General features: G+C 41.1%; 1 long non-coding RNA gene across 1 annotated transcript in view; it reads right to left on the bottom strand.

The window, feature by feature from the left end:
* Positions 1 to 7,578: 7,578 nt before the first annotated feature.
* The window catches only part of LOC142069621 (uncharacterized), a 31,093-nt gene continuing 17,968 nt past the window's right edge, over positions 7,579 to 20,703 (bottom strand). The window contains exon 3 of the long non-coding RNA XR_012665560.1: positions 7,579 to 7,822. This is a non-coding gene — a long non-coding RNA (uncharacterized LOC142069621). The remainder of the gene's footprint in view (positions 7,823 to 20,703) is intronic.

The raw sequence follows: 20,703 nt of genomic DNA on the forward strand, positions 1-20,703 counted from the left end.
ACAATAGAATGGTCCCACCTCTGTGCTGTAGAGGATGATGAAAGCCTCAGGGAAGGAGAACATACAACTGGAGCAGAGGTAAATGATCCCATAGTTGGGACCCTCCTTTCAGATGATGTTGTGGTCTCCTCTCGCACTGAGGATACTGATTTAGTTGGCTTTGGTCCTGTTATGAGCAGGGGGTTGGACTAGGTGACCTCCTGAGGTCTCTTCCAACCCTAATCTTCTATGATTCAATACCTCTCCGGGGGAGGGAACTCCAGTTATTAGAAAGAGACAGGTATTAGTAATGGGTAATTCGATCACTAGAAACATAGATAGCTGGGTATGCGATGACTGGGAGAACTACATGATGACTTGCCTGCCTTATGTGTAGGCTTATGTGTAGTGCTGGGCAGAAGCTGGTGGTTGTGGTACATGTAGGTACCAATGACATAGGGAAGGATAGGACAGAGGTCCTGGAGGCCAAATTTAGGTTGCTAGGTAAGAGATTGAAGTTCAGGACATCCATGGTAGCATTCTTTGAAATACTTCCAGTCCCAGATGCAGGGTCAGTTAGACAGGCAGAACTACAGGATCTCAATGTGTGGATGAAACGATAGTGTAGGGAGGAGGGCTTTAGATTTATTCGGAACTGCGGAAACTTTTGGGAAAGGGGGAGTCTATACAGGAAAGATGGGCTCCACCTAAACTAAAATGGAACCGGATTGTTGGTGCTTAAAATAAAAGGTTTGTAGAGCAGGTTTTAAGGTCTGGGGGAAAGCCAACATATGCGGAGGAGCATGTGGTTTGGACTTCCCATAGAGGAGGATCTATAAATGGAGATTCCCTAAGCCCTAATAAGGAGGAGAGGATGGAAGATGATAAAATACAAGCAGGATATGATGAGAAACAGTCAAAAGAAAAAAAGTCCCATTCAATTACATCATGTAATGGCAGACAGCAAAAAAGTAACAAGTTTTTAAAGTGCTTGTATACCAATGCTAAAAGTCTAAACAATAAGATGGGTGAACTAGAGTGCCTAATATTAAATTAGGATATTGATATAATAGGCATCACAGAAACTTGGTGGAATGAGGATAATCAATGGGACACAATAATACCAGGGTACAAAATATACTGGAAGGACAAACAGGTCACGCTGGTGGGGGAGTGGAACTATATGTGAAAGAAAGCGTAGAATCAAATGAAGTAAAAATCTTAAATGAACCAAACTGTACCATAGAATCTCTATGGATATTAATTCCATGCTTGAATAATAAGAATATAGCCGTAGGGATATATTACAGACCACCTGACCAAGATGGTGATAGTGACTGTGAAATGCTCAGGGAGATTACAGAGGCTATTAAAATAAAAAACTCAATAATAATGGGAGATTTCAATTATCCCCATATTCACTGGGTACATATCACTTCAGGGCAGGATGCAGAGATAACATTTCTTGACACCTTAAATGACTGCTTCTTGGAGGAGCTCACCCTGGAACTCACAAGAGGAGAGATAATTCTTTGTTTAGTCCTAAGTGGAGAACAGTATCATGTCCAAGAGGTGAATAGGCTGGATCACTTGGTAATAGTGACCATAGTATATAAAATTTAACATCCCTGTGGTGGGAAAAACACCACAGTGGCACAACACTGTAGCATTTAATTTCAGAAAGGAGAACTACACAAAAATGAGGATGTTAGTTAAGCAGAAATTAAAAGGTACAGCACCAAAAGAAAAATCCCTGCAAGCTGCATGGAAACTTTTTAAAGACATCATAATAGAGGCTCAACATAAATGTACACCCCAAATTAAAAAAAAGCACAGCAAGAGAACCAAAACAGAGTGTTTAAAAAGTTAAAGTTAGGAAGTTAAATCCTAATGAGGAAAATAGAAGGAAGCATAAACTCAGGCAAATGAAGTGTAAAAAATATAATTAGGAAGGCCAAAAAAGAATCTGAAGAACAGCTAGCCAAAACTCAAAATGAATACCAATTTTTTTAAGTATATCAGAATCAGGAAGCCTGCTAAACAACCAGTGGGGCCACTAGATGATCAAGATGCTAAAGGAGCACTCAAGAACAATAAGGCCATTGCGGAGAAACTAAATGAATTATTTGCATCAGTCTTCACAGTTGAGGATGTGAGGGAGGTTCCCAAACCTGAGCCATTCTTTTTAGGTGACAAATCTGAGGAACTGTCCCAGATTTGTCATTAGAAGAAGTTTTGGAACAAATCGATAAACTAAACAGTAATAAGTCACCAGGACGACATGGTGTTCATCCAATAGTTCTGAAGGAACTCAAATGTGAAACTGCAGGACTACTAACTGTCATCTGCAACCTATCATTTAAATCAGCTTCTGTACCAAATGACTGGAGGATAGCTAATGTGATGCCAATTTTTAAAAAAGGACTCCAGAGGTGACCCTGGCAATTACTGGCTGGTAAGCCTGACTTCAGTACCGGGCAAATTGGTTGAAACTATAGTAAAGAACAAAATTGTCAGACACATGGATGAATATAATTTGTTGGGGAATAGTCAACATGTTTTTTATAAAGGGAAATCATGCCTCACCAATCTACTAGAATTCTTTGAGGGGGCTCAATAAGCATGTGAACAAGGGGGATCCAGTGGATATAGTGTGTTTAGATTTTAAGAAAGCCCCTGACAAGGTCCCTCACCAAAGGCGATTAAGAAAGTAAGCAATCATGGGATAAGAGGGAAGGTTCTCTCATGGATTGGTAACTGGTTAAATATGGGAAAAAAGGGGTAGGAATAAATGGTCAGTTTTCAGAATGGAGAGAGGTAAATAGTGGTTCCCACAGGAGTCTGTACTGGGTGCAGTTCTATCCAACATACTCATAAATGATCTGGAAAAAGGGGTAAACAGTGAGGTGGCAAAATTTGCAGATGATACAAAACTACTCAAGATAGTTAAGTCCTAGGCAGACTGAGAAGAGCTTCAAAAGGATCTCTGAGAACTGGATGACTGGGCGAAAAAATGGCAGATGAAATTCAATGTTGATAAATGCAAAGTAATGCACATTGGAAAATATAATCCCAACTATACATACAAAATGATGGGGTCTAAGTTAGCTGTGACCACTCAAGAAAGAGATCTTGGAGTCATTGTGGATAGTTCTCTGGAAACATCCACTCAATGTTCAGCGGCAGCTAAAAAAAGCAAACAGAATGTTGGGAATCATTAAGAAAGGGATAGATAATAAGACAGAAAATATCATATTGCCTCTATTGAAATCCATGGTACGCACACATTCTGAATACTGTGTGCAGATGTGTTGCCCCATCTCAAAAAAGATATATTTGGACTTGGAAAAGGTTCAGAAAAGGGCACAAAAATGATTAGGGGTATGGAACAACTGCTGTATGAGGAGAGATTAATAAGATTGGGACTTTTCAGTTTGGAAAAGAGATGACTAAGGGGGGATATGATTGAGGTCTATAAGATCATGACTGATGTGGAGAAAGTAAATAATGAAGTGTTATTTACTCCTTCTCATAACACAAGAACTAGGGGCCACCAAATTGAAATTAATAGGCAGCAGGTTTAAAAGAAACAAAAGGAAGTATTTTTTTCACACAATGCACAGTCAACCTGTGGAACTCCTTGCCACAGGATGTTGTGAAGACCAAGATGATAACAGGGTTAAAAAGAACCTAGATAAATTCATGGAGGATAGGTCCATCAATGACTATTAATCAGGATGAGCAGGGATGGTGTCCATTTCCTCTGTTTGCCAGAAACTTGGAATGGGTGACACAGAATGGATCACTTGATAATTACCTGTTCTGCCATTCCCTCTGGGACACATGGGGATTGGCCATTGTTGGAAGACTGGATACTGGGCTAGATGGACCTTTGATCTGAAACACTATGGCTGTTCTTATGTTCTTATTGTTTTAGGTTCCTGAATGGCAGAGTTCTGTTCTGAAGCCAGTACTTTCATGAGCAAATTTAAAATTAGTTTCTTACAAAACTAGCATTTGCATGTGAAACTCGATCACATGAATGCTCATAGAGCACAAAAAGTGACAGGAACACATGAATTCATTAAAAAACAACTCGCAGCAGTAGCATCAAACATTCTAGTGCTGATATCCATGTTCCAAGCCTAGGATTAACAAACTGATTAAAAAGAAAAGAACAGCAACTATATTGTGATGGGCTGGATTAGATTTACACTTACTGTAGAAGAAATTTATGGATGAATTAAGGCAATTAGTTGTCAATCATTTCTGGGAATAGTTGTAAATAAAGGTTAGAGAAAGAAGTGCTTGTATGCCCTTTATTTTTTTAAAGTAACATAACACAGAGAAGCTCTTGGTGCTGAAGCTACAAAGCATTTATTGAGTGGTGCTGTACAAAGCCTTTTGTTGTTTGTTTCTCTTTTCCCCTTGATAGTAACATGAAGCACTGAGGCCTGCAGTATTAACCTAAGGATCCCTGTAGGGAAGTGAAAAGAACAGAGAATCTGAGATTCAGAAATATGGAACAATTTGATGTGCAAACATATAATTTAAAGAGGTGTTTTGTTCCCCCCTTAAAATGTGAAATTTGAAAAGGTCCATTTTATTTGTGCAACTTACTTTCTTTAAGAAATAAACAGTTTTCCCATTATGCCAGAGAATTTTCTTTCTTTGCTATCTAATTTCAGATCCATCTACACTACAGATTATTTCTGTAATTTACTGAAACTACACTAGAAAACATTTAGAAGCAGAGATGATGCAGAAATTCAGATACCTGTGTATATGGGTGCCCATGCATTCAGAGGGAATTCATCACAGTTCATCAGTGTAAGCTATTCCATAACTCTTGCTATTCTCATTACTGTTTCTCAGAGTAGTGACACCAAATCTTGATGGTGACATCATTTCTTGAATTACTGTCTCTTGAGTATAGTTTGAACTTTTTCAGCACCTTCCATCTGAGGATCTCAAAGCATTTTACAAACATTAATAAATGAAGCCTTATATCATTCATGCAGAGGCAGGTAAGAATTATTATCTCAGTCTTACAGATAAGTAAATGAAACAAAAAAAAAGTTAAGTGACTACCCAAGGGCACACAGCATGTCTGTTGCAGAGTTGAGAATAAATCCAGATCTCCTGACTACTATTTCTGCATTTTAAACGCACAAGTAAGTTGAACTGAAACTCAGATATATTGTCTGTACATGCATGCTTTATTTAAATTGTTATTATTGATATGCATCAACTGTTTTACTTTATTACAAAAGGCAGTTCCTTTGTTATCTCAATGCTTCCTACTACCATGCTTAGCCCCAGTCTACACTGGGGGGGGATCAATCTAAGTTACACAACTTCAGCTATGTGAATAACATAGCTGAAGTCAACATACTTAGATCGATTTACTGTGGTGTCTTCACCACAGTGAGTCGACTGCTGCCACTCCCCCATCAACTCCGCCTGTGCCTCTCGGGGTGGTGGAGTACAGGAGTCGATGGGAGAGCGCTTGGGGGTCGATATATCGCATCTAGGCTAGACATGATAAATGGATCCCCACTGGATCGATCGCTGCCTGCTGATCTGGTGGGTGGTGTAGGCATAACTCAGTATTCACATCACAGCAGAGTCACCAAGATCCCTTCTTAGAGCATCTAATGAGCTCAGTGGAGTTCATCCTCCGAACTATTTCAGCCTAGCCTTACTTAGTTTGAAGGAGCCAGCAGGCTCACAGAACAAGATGGGCAGTGAGAGGTATAACTAATAAGTAAAGCTGGATAGGGATTTTTCAACAAAACGTTTTTTTTTCTCAGAACATTTTCAGTTTCAACTATGCGCTCTCAGGTCCAGAAAATAATGTCTGGTTCAGAGAGAGAGACAGATCCACCCAGAATAACCTGGAAGTTACTGCATTCACCTGGGATGTGAGAGATCCAAGTAGAGCAGAATCAGGCAGAGCAAAGACTTGAACCTGGGTCCGTGTCCTAACCACAAGCATATTAACTATTCTAGAGGGGAAATGATGGTTGTCTCTCTCTCTGTTTTTTTGTAACACATTTCAAAAGGTGTTCATTTCTTCCTGATGCAGATCAAAACCAACTGCCAAAACCTCAATTTTTCTTGAAACAGAATTCTGGTTTTCCAGTCCGCCCTACAGCTAAGAGGAGAAGCAGCACTCAGTGGGAATTATACGGTTGCAAGCCCCAATATCTTCCAAGCGTGGAATTGTGTTCATAGTCTGTTGTCTATGTGATGGGTTCGGTCACAGAGACCCTCTTCGGACTGTCACCTGATGTTCTGAGACTACCTCTGAGCCAGTTTTCTCTGCCAGTTTGGGCCTCCAGAAGCCTGTCTTGTTGAGCCAGATAAACTATTCTGCTGCAACACAGACCCAGGGTTTGACCCACACCCCCAAAGCTGCAGACTTAACTGAAAACGACTTAGCAAGTGCTCCTGTCTCTAGCACCCAGACACCCAGCTCCCAATGGGATCGAAACCCCAAATAAATCCGTTTTACTCTGTATAAAGCTTATACAGTGTAAACTCATAAATTGTCCAGACTCTATAACACTGATTGAGAGAATTGCACAGCTGTTTGCTCCCCCAGGTATTAATTACTTACTCTGGGTTAATTAATAAGCAGAAGTGATTTTATTAAGTACAAAAAGTAGGATTTAAGTGGTTCCAAGTAATAACAGACAGAACAAAGTAAGTTACCAAGCAAAATAAAACAAAACATGCAAGTCTAAGCCTAATATATTAAGAAACTGATTATAGATGAAATCTCACCTCCAAAGATGTTCCAATAAGCTTGTTTCACAGACTGGACTCCCCCCTAGTCTGGGTCCAGCAATCACTCACACCCCAGTAGTTACTGTCCTTTGTTCCAGTTTCTTTCAGGCATCTCTTGGGGGTGGAGACGCCATCTCTTGAGCCAGCTGAAGCCAAAATGTAGGGGCTTCCAGGGCCTTTTATATTCTCTCTCTTGTGAGTGGAAACCTCTTTGTTCTTCTGTGCAAAATCACAGCAACAAGATGGAGTTTGTAGCCACCTGGGCAAGTCACATGTCCATGCATGATTCCACCTTTTCAGGCTGACACCATTGTTTACATGTTAGTTTGAACATTCCCAGGAAAGCTCAGATCTGGACTGGCATCTCCCAAAGTCCATTGTGAGTTAAGTGTTTCTTGATTGGGTACTTACTGAGAATCGTCCTTTCTCAAGAAGCTAACCAAATGCTTCACTGAGGCTACTTAGAATCAAACACATTGAGATACAAATACATAGCCAATATTCGTAACTTTAAATACAAAAATGATACATGTATACAGACAGCATAATCATAACCATCAAATTACAACCTTTCTATAGACATCTAACTTGACCTCCTTTGTACAAGATTTGGTGCAGCTATAGGACCTTGGTTGCAACAATGATCTATACAGTCACAGTTCATGTCAATAATGTCACAGTCAACACATATATTATGCTGATTATTTGGCTGGATAGGATCCCATGAATGCTTCTAGAACTCAACCACCATACTACTTTCCTGCAGCAACTTGTGTATATATATTACTTTAAAGGAGTTTTAAAGGGTCATTCAGCTAAACAATCTCTAAACAGTTGATTTTATAAAATCTGTTATGAGAACAAGTAAATGTGCTCATCGGATAAGAAAACTGAAGTTGTCTGAACATTACAGCAAGCATCTTTCTTAACATAGCACACTAAAGCAAAGAAAAAGAAAGTTTCCAACTACTTTATATGAGTTGTGTTTTCTTAGCATATTACACAGAACTTGAGGCAGGAGAGTATAACCACAGACACTTTCAGGCAGAAGCTGAGAAGAGAAAAAGAGGCACAATTTAAAGGGTTGGTATGTAAAAATAACCTCTTACATACCAATGAAATGAGGATGCAAATTGATGACTTCCCCCTCCCCACTAATAACCAAAATAGTGGGAGAAAAAAGTCAGTGACAACATGTTTGAAAACAAATTTTAAAAAGTGACAAATAAGACTTCCTAAATATACCTAGTAGATCCTGAAGTGTATTGCTTACACTTGCATTAATATATTGGGATGAAATTAGTGAAAAATGCATAGTATTTGGAAATATGTATTTGGTCCTCCTGTGATATATCTCTAACATTGTATTTGAAAATTTAATCACAGAAAGTAGCTCATTTGTAGGAGAATGGCTATATTCCTTCATAATTGAAGAGAAAGGGGACTTTTTGGTTTGTTTATTCTGTGCTTGAATATGTACATGCAATTCTAGAGATGCCAAACAAGTGGCGTATGATAGTGCATTATGTTGCTCTAGCATCAGTTTGTGAGCTTAGTCATTCAATACCTAGGTAGTTATGGTCTGGGAGAAGTGTAGATGAAGTAGATTCACTGGACAAGATCTCACATTGCTCTCAAATGAGCCCTTGCCCTACACACAGCCTTGGTTGAGCTGCCACTCTGGCTGGGCACCCGCCCAACCTGTTGTCTTTTGGTCATGCATCATTGGACCCTGAGTGCTTTAAGCCTTCTGAGTCTGAGCAATGTCTAGGCACTGCCCCTCACTAGATGCTCTAGGCATACCCTTGCTCTTGGGATCCTCTGCTAGCACCACCTTCTGAGAGCTAACACCTCCACAATCCACCTGCCTAGCTCCTGGGACTAGAGCTGATGCTTCAGGCTCCCCAATAGCTTAAACATACCCTCTCCCAGAGTGCCAGCCATGTTGGCATTCTGGACTTACAGTTTTATTCTTAAAAGTTATGTGACAGTGAAAGCAAAACAGGCAGATTCGCAGAAGAGTCTAAACCCCATTAGTCTTTAATTAGGAGCCCAAGAGATACATAGGTCTAGACAAAATAAATAAAACACACATGTATAAATTCTCTGTTCATCAGTTTGCTCACCGCCCTGGAGAGTTCTTTGGAATCAAAGATTCTTCTTGAGCAGCTCATAGCCTCTTTTCAGAATCATGGATATACAAAGAAGATAAGCTACAGTCCCTAAGAGCTGCTGCAACTTATTCCTCCCCCCCTCCCCCCATCCCAGTGGAATTGTTCCTTAGTGGGGTTGTCTGGGGAACAGTGGAATTGTTCCTTAGCGGGGTTGACTGGGGAAAAAGGCATCTCAGTGCTCCCCCAGAGGATGAAGCACCTTTGCACCTCCCTTTAATGTAGGTCTATGCCTAGAGACATAGTCTAACCCACTCTGTCTTTGAGGTTGAGACATGGCCAGACCTTCTTTCCCTAAGGCGGCTCACAGCATGAGCCTTTGAAGGCAGAAGTGGGAGATAAAGAAGAAATCTTGAGAATACAAGACTACCAAAATTGTATTATATATAGAAGACTGGCAGCCATGGTCTGGACGAGCCCAAAGCATGGACCTAGACAGACATTTGAGAATCTGATTTTAACATATCCAATAAGCCTGTCCCTGACAACATTTTAAAGTCCTGAGCCAAACGGCTTTCCTTTTAATTGACCAATTAAACAATAGTTTGAAGGTTAAATTAAACACATTGATTATTCAAAATTCAAAGCACTTTTCTGTCAATTTGCCTGATACAATTAGAGGGAGCATCAACAAACATCCCTCAGTAATAGTTGCTGTCTTTAAAAAAGTGATAATGTATTTTCTTAGTTTTTGCGGGGATGCATTTCTTAGGGAATGTCTTCACTGCAGCATTAGCCTGGGCTCTTAGATGTCCCTAACCCCCTTCCCATCCACACACAATACCTGAGTTTAATGCTATTTTCAGTCTGAACTAGCTGGCAAAACTAGTGCTATCAGCTTTCACTGAGGGTGGTAACTCATCCACTTTGCAGTGAAGCAGGTTATTCAAATGCTGATAGTTGTCTTCCAATCTCTTCCCACAGTCCCCCCATCCCCCACCCCATGTGCCCAGAAAAATAAACACATTCTCCCACAATTCACTGGGAAAGTATCCTAGGGTATGACTGAAGCATGTGTAGCTAAAACAAAGCTAGTCTCAGGCCTAGTCTACACTACAAACTTAGGTCAATGGAAGGTGCCTTATGTTGACCTAATAATGTATGCATCTACACTACCAGGTCCCTTCCACTGACCTAATTCATCGACGTAATTACTCCACCTCTGCGAGAGGTGTAGTGCTTAAATTAATGTTGGTGAGTCGACAGAGAGGCAGTGTAGACCATCACTGTGTAAGTCGACTGATTGGCCTCCAGGAGGTGTCCCACAATGATCTGCTGTGACCGTTCTTGTGATCGTTTTCAATTCTGCTGTACAGCAGCCAGGTACACAGGAAACAGCCCCTCCCCTCTTAAAGCTCCGGGAACTTTTGAATTCCCATTTCCTGTTTGACCATTGTAGAGAGCTCAGCAGCCTAGCTGATCCTGGTAATGCAACACACCAAACACGCTCCAGCCTGAAGTACACAGGGTGTGGTGGATCTCATTGATCTGTTGGAAAATAGTCTGTGCAAGCACAGCTCCGTTCCAGCCATAGAAATGTTGACATCTATGAAAAGATCACATGAGGTATGGTGGAGAAGGTCTACATCAGGGACATGCAGCAGGGCCATGTGAAAATCAAAGAACTTCAGCAGACATACCAGAAGATAAGGGAGGCAAACAGTTTTTCTGGTTCTGCACCACAGCCATGCCACTTCTACAATGAGCTGCATGCAAGTCTTGGTGGTGACCTACCACTACACCCAAAGTAACATGGATACCTCAGAAGAGTCTGAGTCCCAGGCCACCTCAAGTAAAAACAAGGGGGACACTGTGGACAAGGAAGATGAGGAGGAGAATGGGAGATAGGCTAGGGGGGATCCAGTCTTCCCAAGAGCCAGGACCTATTTTTAACCCCAGAGCAGTCCTGTCAGTTGCAGGATAGCATCATGGCTGAGTATGATGCTAGAGAAGGCAAGTATGCAATTGCAATCAAACTGTAGGGGTTACATGCACTTATATTATATGTTTAATATGAAGAAAAAGTGACGTGCAGTGGGTATCTGCTTCCCAGTGTCCACTCCAGCAATGCAGAGAGTGCTCCCCCCTTCAGAAAAGACTGTTTATGTGCACAGAGATGGCCCGGAAATCCTCCATGGAGCTCTCCAGGAAAATTTCATGGAGGTACTTTGCAATCCTTTGCAGGTTTCTGAGGAGGACTGTCTTATTTCTTCTACCTTGGTAGAACACCTTCCCACACCACTCCAGTATTAATTCTACTGGCACCATTGTGGTACACAGCACAGCAGCATAAGGACCAGCTTTGTACCCAGACACTTGCAGAATCTGCTGCCTTGCCACTTCTGTTACCCTCAAGAGACTGATATCACATAGGGTCACTTATGGGAGATGGTGGAAGTTTTCATTATAAGTGCTTGTACTGCAAACAATAGAACATGTGATCCTCCACCCTGGTAATTTCCGAGTCCCTCAACCACAGTTTCCCTAACATGCCTGTGGTTTGGGTGGCAGGTATTAGCATTGACCTCAGAATCTGCAAGCCTAGGGTGACTGCTATCAGCAGCATTAAGTAAGGGCAGGATTCCTGTGTTCTCTCTTGGCCGCAACACCCCACCCCATCCCCAGAGCTTCTGAGGGAAAAGAACACAATTTGGGAGGCTTAATGCTGGTCCCTGGTCTCCAAGCGCCATCTATGTTGCTAAGGGAAGGGGGTGTGACATGTTCAGCAAGATAATGAACACCTGTGGGACAGCTGAGATGGAGCTAATAGCCTGGAGGATTTCATTGTCTGAAAAACTGGACATGGACATGGAAAACGGGGAGAACATCCCAGGAGCATGAGGGTGCCATGCAGGATAAAATGCTGCGGATTATGAAGGACCATTCAGACATGTTGAGGCATCTGGCTGAGTTTCAAGAAAAGCAGCTTGAGGCTAGACTCCCTCTGCAGCCACTGCAGAACTGCCTGCAGGCATCACCCCATTCCCAGTTTCCTTCCCCCAAACATTCCCGGATGCAGAGGTTGGGGGGCGGGGCATTCAGTATCCTTTCCACTCAACACCAGAGGAGGGTATCAAGAACAAAAGGTGGTCATTCAAAGACTTTGGATGGTCAAGACTAGAGCGCTTTCACAGACAAGCTGACTCGGGTTCTCCCCTCCCAATTTTATCACACTGTTTGCCCAAGGTTAAATGATGTTATTGGTCTTTAAGTTTCTTTATGTGTATGCAATAAAAGTAAATGTTATGAGAATGAAATGTTCTTTATTTATTGCAATCATCAGGATGGGGGGGTTAGGGGAAATTGATGCAGCAGAGAAGATGGTATGGGAAGGAACAACGCAGATAAGCGGCTCACATTACTGTGGCTCATTACTGAAAGGGGTTTTAAAAGCCTCCCAGAGATGCAGAGATCCTTGCTGGGCTGTTCTTATGGCCTTGGTATCTGGCTGCTCAAAATTACCTGCCAGCCTATCCTCCCACATGCCCCACCCCTGTGGAAATTTCTCTCCCAATGGAGTACAGAGCGGGCAGCGGTAACAATGGGGTTCACTGAGGTCTAACCTAGTAAGCAAATAAATGCACCAGCAACCCATTAAAGATCCAAAAGCACATTCTACCACCATTCAGCACTTGCTCAGCCTATTGTTGAAATGCTTCTTGCTGCTGTCCAAGTGGCCGGTGTGATACAGAAGGATTTTGAGCTGCTCTATTTTGTTTCCAAGCGCAGCACTGAAAAACACTGCTTTGCCCCCCTGAACTGAAAATAGGGGAAAAACCAAAATAAAATTAATTAAACTGGTAAGAAGTACAGTGGCAGCAGTAAACCATCACAGTAAGATGCATAAGTGAACAAATAAATAATATTAAAGAAATAAGGTGACGGTTTGTAGTTTTACAAGTCTGGTAATTTTAAGTGTGCGATCAACATTGGCACACTGCCAAGGACAGTGAAATGGTATTTTTAAACAGTTCAGCCACTTACTCGTCTGTTGCTAGGGAGGGCGTCGACTCATGTTAGGAAAAGGTCACTCCAAAACTTGAAGGGAGGGATCAGTCAGGCATGGTGCAGATTTGCAATCAGGTCCAGCTATGATTGACAGATGAGTTCAGCAGCTGTGATTGGGTCATAAGAGCAGACCAACAGGGAAGTCTTGAAGATGATTTGTGGATGGGTATGCTAATGATAATTATTGAGGAAACAACCAATCAGAATAGGCCAAAACCTCTGTATAAGGCAGAGAGCTGACAGGCTTAAGTCAGTCAAAATAAGGGAAGGTGGAGAAGCAGGAGAGAAAGAAGGAAGATCAGAAGAGAGCTGAAATCACTAAAGAGGGGGAAGAGCTGTGAGAGCTAAAAAGTGAGAGGGCAAAAGGACCATAGACAGATCAGAGGGAAAGAAAACTGCAGAGAAGTAAGCATGACGACAACAGTATAAGGAACCAATAAACCGTATAAGTGTGTATGCCTGAGATAATAAAGTTGAATGTTTGTGTATGTATGTTTGGTACTATGTATACAGTTTTTATATTTTAAATAAGATATTCTTGCTGTCAGCATTCCACATGTGAGTGATCTCCTCATGTAGAATATAACCACTTAAATGCTATTTCCAACTGCATAATATGCAGTATTGGGTACATTGATATGCATACCTGTGCAAATGGGATTTGTGTTTTGTTAGTAAGAGAACCAAAAAGGTGCCACCATGGCTAAACAACAAAATAAAATAAGCAGTGAGAGACAAAAAGGCATCCTTTAAGTTAAATCCTAGTGAGCATAAACTCTGTAAAAATATAATTAGGAAGAATTTGAAGAACAGCTAGCCAAAGACTCAAAAAGTAATAGCAATTTTTTTAAAGTACATCAGTAAATAAAAAGAAAAGGAGTACTTATGGCACCTTAGAGACTAACAAAAGGTGCCACAAGTACTCCTTTTCTTTTTGTGAATACAGACTAACACGGCTGCTACTCTGAAACCTATCAGTAAATAAGGAAGCGTTATTTACTCCTTCTCATAACACAAGAACCAGGGGCCACCAAATGCAATTAACAGGCAGTAGGTTTAAAAGAAACAAAGTATTTTTTCACACAATGCACAGTCAACGTGTAGAACTCCTTGCCAGAGGATGCTGTGAAGGCCAAGACAATTACAGTGTTCAACAAAGAACTAGATACGTTCATGAAGGATAGGTCCATCAATGGTTATTAGCCAGGATGGACAGGGATGATATCCCTAGCCTGTTTGTCAGAAGCTGGGAATGGGTGACAGGGGATGGATCACTTGGTGATTACCTATTCTGTTCATTCCCTCTGGGGCACCTGGCATTGTCCACTGTTGGAAGAGAGGATACTGGGCTAGATGGACCTTTGGTCTGACCCAATATGGCCATTCTTATGTTCTTATGTTTCTTGGTACATGCTTTTTAAGTTTTATTGAATCAGGGAATATAGGTATATTGAATACAGATTATTTTGTTTTTTTGAAGAATTACTGCCTGAGTGTCAATTCTTCAGTTGGAAGGTCTATATCCATGTCCTCCCAAAGATCAACAGAGTTAATCTATCCTGAGGAAGTTTTCCAAGGGTCAGAGGGAAACCCTTAGTAAAACCCAGGCAATTCTTCTTGGGTAGGCCACCCCCTTTCACTTACCAAAACAGACAAATTGACAAGTGGGTTCTTTACATAGGCAGGCCATTGTGAGGGTGCCTGGAGTCTGACTTTGCGGGTAACAGGAGTATGGCTTCCTGAGCCATTGGAGCAAGGGGTATGCTGGTCTCCCAGGATCACTATTAGCATTTTGACGTCATCAATGGTTATTTTGCAATCTGGAAAGAAAGTTGCTCATTGCAACTTTCTGAACAGACTTTTAGTCCTAAAGATGCATGCACCTTTCCTAACCATGTTAGTGAAATGTACCCTGTGATCCACCAGCACTTGCAACACCATTGCAAAGTATCTCTTTTGGTTTATGTACTCTTTGGCGAGGTGGTCTGGTGCTAAGATAGGGATATGCATGTCATCTGTCATCTCACTGCAGTTAGGGAACCCCATAGAGGCAAAGCCGTTCACTATGTTTTGCACATTCCCCAGAGTCATACCCTTCTTAGTTGAAGTCAATTAATGGCCCTGAAAACTTGGATCACAACAGCTCCCACAGTGGATTTATCAACTTCAAATTGATTCCGCCCTGACCGATAGCAGTCTGGCATCGCAAGTTTCCACAGAGCCATCGGGACTCACTTCTCCACTGTCAGAGTAGGTTTCATTTTTGTGTTGCTGCACTGCAGGGCTGGGGAAAGCTTTGCACAAAGTTCCTGGAAAGTGGTCTTCCGCATTCGAAAGCTCTAGAGTTGCTGCTTGTCATCCCATAACATCATAACAATGCGATCCCACCAGTCAGTGCTTGCTTCCCAGGACCAAAAACAGCACTCCACTCTGTTCAGCTGCTGCGCAACGGCCAGCAGCAGCTGGGGATTGTTTTGTTCTATGGTTTGCAGCAGGGCTGCTTGAAGGAGATTTCACTGTTCTGCGTGGAAATACTGCAGGATAAGGTGGGATGCCTTTGTAGTGCCCAGCTGAACGGGGGCTATGCTTCTCGGGCTATGGCGTACACGCAGCTAAGCCAGGCTTTCAAAAACAGGCATGGAAAGACTATAGGTTGTTTGCTGTTGAAATCAGAGAAGAAAGGGAGGAAACTGCATCATGGGAGGTTGAAGCCATGTTCCCATTACACCGTGCAAAAATGTTTTGGTCCCATGAGGCATTGCAAACCCTTCCCAAAGATCTCTGTGGCTAGTTGCACTCTGCATCGATACAAGTTCTGCTAGTGAGACAATGAGCATGATGTGGACATGCCCAGCCAGCTCAATTACTGGGGTGGCTACATATTGACCTAAATTAAGTTGTTTTAACTTTGTAGTGTAGGTATGTCTGAGTAACGATAGCAGTGAAGTCCTGGCAGAACAGGACTAACTCATGCAGCTGCAGCTTCACTCAAGCTAGCTTTGATCTACACATGCTGCTATCTCACCTCCCAGTTGCAGTGTAGATATACCAGTAGAGTGGCTCAGTTTACTGCAGAACCATGGGATGTACCCCCAGAATTCCTAGTGACACACAAAGCTAAGTGCAGTACCAGTGAGGACACAGTAACTCAGGTATGGTTTGCAGTATAGCTGCAATTTGGGAGGAGGGATAGCTCCGTGGTTTGAGCATTGGCCTGCTAAACCCAGGGTTGCAAGTTCAATCCTTGAGGGGGCCATTTAGGGATCTGGGGCAAAAATTGGGGATTGGTCCTGCTTTGAGCAGGGGGTTGGACTAGACGACCTCCTGAGGTCCCTTCCAACCCTGAATTCTATGATTCTATGCTCATATCCATGATAGGCTAATCACCCAGAGTAACTCTGTGGCCAGGTCTATACTGTAGATCAATATTGATATAAGTACATCACTCAGAGGTGTGAAAAGTCCACACCCCTGAACGATATAGGTATATGGACCTAAACCCTCATGTAGACTGCTCTGTATCAATGGGAGAGCTTCACCCGATGACATAGTTACCACCTTTTGGGAGATGAATTAACTACGCAGACACAAAAAACTCTCTGATCAGTGTAGGGGCATCTTCAGTAACGCACTACAGCCGTGTAGCTGGAACAGTGCACCTGTACCGCTAAGGCACTTTACATGAAGACAAGCCCTGTAATAAAGTCTTTAGAGGCTTTTCAAACCCTTGACATTTATTGCATATTAAATAGAATGCTACTAGGAAAAAATAACTGCAAACCTTATTTTAATTTACCTAAAGAAATAAATGAAATCAGTATTGCGAGGCTTTTTTCTATAGGGGATTATAAAACAAGGGGTCTCAGTTCAAGAGAATTATTCTCACTCATAAGTTTAACCATCTGCATCGGTATTTGTTGAACTCAGGCCCAAGTAATGTTCTTCAAACTGTCTCACTTATTGTAAAACAGCCTCCTCATACTGCATTTATCTTTATTGTTAGGTACATTAAAATGAGGTTTGCCATATCCTCTCTCCTGCCCCCCGTATCATCCTTAATGGAGTTATTCACATACATAAAATCAAACGTGTAAAGTGTTTCCAGGATCAGGGTCTTGGCTGGCTCCTCTACCAAGTCATAAGTATCCAACCCTTAATAAATGTTGACTTTATTTGTTGAATAAACTATTCAGTGAATCATGACAAATATATTTAAATACATTATTTGAGGAAAACAAGAGTGTTTTTGATCAATTATTTGATCAGCTCTTATGTCATAATTATGCCCTATAACTATAAAGACTAGCTAAGCAGTATATTTAAAGTCTAGTTTATAAAACTTCACATCCTATTAACAACATAGTGCCTGTTTAGCAAATATGGCTACAGGAGCCATTCATTTAGATATTTGTCAAAAGCTTGAATCAGCTATAAATCCTATTCTTTCCTGTCATAGAAAAAAATGTAAAACTAATAAGATGTGTACTATACTTTACTGCTCACTCGCCTGCTTCTTGTTGCATCCCATCTCCACTCTGTCTACAACTCCATCATTTGTATTGAAGTTCTTCGCATTTGTCTGTCAAATGCCTAGCACATTTCTGACATAATACAAATGATTAATAAAAATATTATAGATCCTGCTACTACTACCAATTGCAATATTTGTCCACAAACTGATGACACAGTTCCCATTAGGTTTCCTTTAGTGATGTTTCACCCGGAAGTTTTATTCAAGTGACTGAAGAAACCAGAAAGAAAAATGTTCCTGTTTTGAAAAGCACTAGTTAAATAGTTGCTTGTCTCTTCAAAAACTCATCTGTTTTAGCTGCAGGTTGAGGGCACAGCCTCCTCCAAGTCACCTAGCAACGTCATTTCTGGGAACTGAATGTGGCTCAAATAGTCTGTTCATGGATATTTGCAATAAAAACGAGGAATTGACTTTTCTCTCTTTCTTTGTCAATGTAAGTATGACTTAAGGAGTAAAAATGGATTCACTGGGGAAGTGTTGGTGATATACATTTGATGGAAGGGAATTATCAAAAATATGACCAAGCACCCACTGACATGTTAGCCTCTGAATGCTCAACCAGAATTACATATAACAAAATTAATGGAAAACTGAGGTAAAGGCAAAACAAAGATTGTAGTAAGATAAAATTAGGTCTGATTTGTGTTTTGAGAGGGTCGTTTTCTACCATCATGCTACCTTTATGTTCTGTGAGTCTCCGTGAGCAGGTTATTAACTTTCAAGGATATAGCTTTACAGGACTCTCCCAGGGAAGTCATTGCTTTTTGTTACTTGTCAAATTTGGCAAAATGTTTGTAATAAAAATTGTAAAAATGTGCTTCTTTTCAACTTCACCAAAACTTCTGTGAAATTTTAGATCTTTTGTTTTTAAGTGAGCACTCCTTGGTGTCCTGGTTTTATTAAACAGATTATGATATCAAGCAATGTGAAGGGCTGTACAAACACAAAGTATTATAAAGGCCAATCAGTGGCAGAATGGGATGAGCATGTAGGACAACTTGACTTCCAACCCTGTGTCTATTCTGATAGAACATACAGCTTTGGGGAAATTTCTTACTCCTTCAGCTTTTTCAAAATTCCCAAATATGATTTTTTGTGTGAAAAAAAATTGACTTTTCACATGCTTCACCTGGAAAATTGGAAACAGTTTTCAGCTCCCAGAAGTAAAATAGAATCTACATTTTTGGCATAGGATTCAAAGACAAAATAAAATCACATTTTTGCAAAAGAATTTTCACCGGTAATGCTCAATAACAGCTAATAGTTTCTTTGTACAAGCAGGTCTTCTAAAAGCTATTCTTCCCAGGATCAGATTTAGCATAATTGTGAACAGGAAAGATAAAAGATGTTGTCCAAGAGTCAGTTGCGGATATTGATTTCTCAGAGTTGAGAAAGTTTGTTTTCTTAGTCTTCATTTTTAACCATGCAGCAAACTATTTGGCTCAAATTATCCTAAAGAACATTAATCAATTCCTTGTTTGTGGCCAAATTTTCAAAATATGACCTTTTTTTGGACTCACACGGGAGTCGGTGCCTTATGATTTGAGCTCACAAAGCAGAGAATTTGTACACACAAACCACACTTGTCCATGTAACTGGAGGGCAAATGGAGTTTCTTTTGCTGGTACAAATTTCAGTGTACCAAAAAAATTATCTTCACAAAATTGTGCACTCATAAATGAAAGCCAGGTTAAGAGTCCTTTGAAAATAAGTTCCTTACAAACAGCAAGGGGGAAAAAATCACTGATTTCCTTCTCCAAACAACACTCACTGTCAGTTATTGTACATGTTACAGACAGTTTCTTCACTTTTCAATTAACTTCACTATATATTTTTAAATTAATTGCACCATATAATTTTATGTTTTCTGTCTAGTTGTATGGTTTATATGTACAACTATGTGAAACAATCACATGGAGTGCTGATTTGACGTTGCAGCATGAAAAAAAATGAAAAAAAAAAGTGCCTCCTATTTGGAGACTTCATTTTCATCGAAAGCTCAAGTTGGTTTACTTAGGAAGGTCCCGGATATTGTCAAGAAATGTTGACGTACATTTAAGGGGACATTAAGTGGGTTTAAGTGTACTCAGAACTCATGTAACGAAAAAGCACTGTCAGTTTCTTTGCTTAAAATTTATGGGCTCAATCCTGCACAATATGAAGCCTTTTGAGCCATAACACCTCTGTTAAAAGCTGAGGATGAAGGGTTCATGTAGCGTTCATGCACCTGGAAACAGTGAGGGCACACCCTGACTGTTGTGTAGGAGCGATGCACACATTGCTCTGTCCAAGGACATGGAACATGGGAACATGGACCATTGGGAAGTCAATTAAAGGACATCAACCGTGGGAAGCTTCCTTGGCCTGGGCTCAAGGCCTGAAAACAAAGATTGTAGTAGATAGAGGCTGGTAAATAAGAATATTAATCAAAGTCATATTATTTCCTTTGTTGATGCCTTTTGCGGTTGGAGTATGTAATGCGCAGGGGGGAGAGAAATAAAAGAGAGGTGGAAAAGCTGACAGGGGCAATCCAGTCAGCAGACCAGCCTGCTTGCTTGCCTAAAGCCGTGTCCTGTCTTGTATTGAACCGCCACACTGAGGAACCTTCACTCTTCATTTGATGGCCCAAAAAAACTGCATCATGGGAGCAATATGCCTAATTCAGGCAATGCTTAATCCTCAAGAGTATTGCTTTCTCCACCTGCAGAAATCGTTACAGCAGTTGGAGACAGGGTGATTGAAATGCTTGGGACAAGAAACTTTTTAAATACCTTGGAGTGAGGGTTTGGTTTCCTCCAGTCACTAGATTGCAATTGTGTCATCCAAGAGTCATCAGAGAAGGGCAACTAAAATGATTAGGGGGTTTGGAACGGGTCCTATATGAGGAGAGATTAAAGAGACTAGAACGTTTCAGCTTGGGAAAGAGGAGACTAAGGGGGGATATGATAGAGGTATATAAAAGCATGAGTGGTGTGGAGAAAGTGAATAAGGGAAAGTTATTTACTTGTTCCCATAATATAAGAACTAGGGGCCACCAAATGAAATTAATAGGTAGCAGGTTTAAAACAAATAAAAGGAAGTTCTTCTTCACTCAGCGCACAGTCAACCTGTGGAACTCCTTGCCTGAGGAGGCTGTGAAGGCTAGGAATATAACAGGGTTTAAAAGAGAACTGGATAAATCCATGGAGGTTAAGTCCATTAATGGTTATTAGCCAGGATGGG

The sequence above is a fragment of the Caretta caretta genome, chromosome 1 (genome assembly GCF_965140235.1).
Source record: "Caretta caretta isolate rCarCar2 chromosome 1, rCarCar1.hap1, whole genome shotgun sequence".
Classification (NCBI taxonomy): domain Eukaryota; kingdom Metazoa; phylum Chordata; order Testudines; family Cheloniidae; genus Caretta; species Caretta caretta.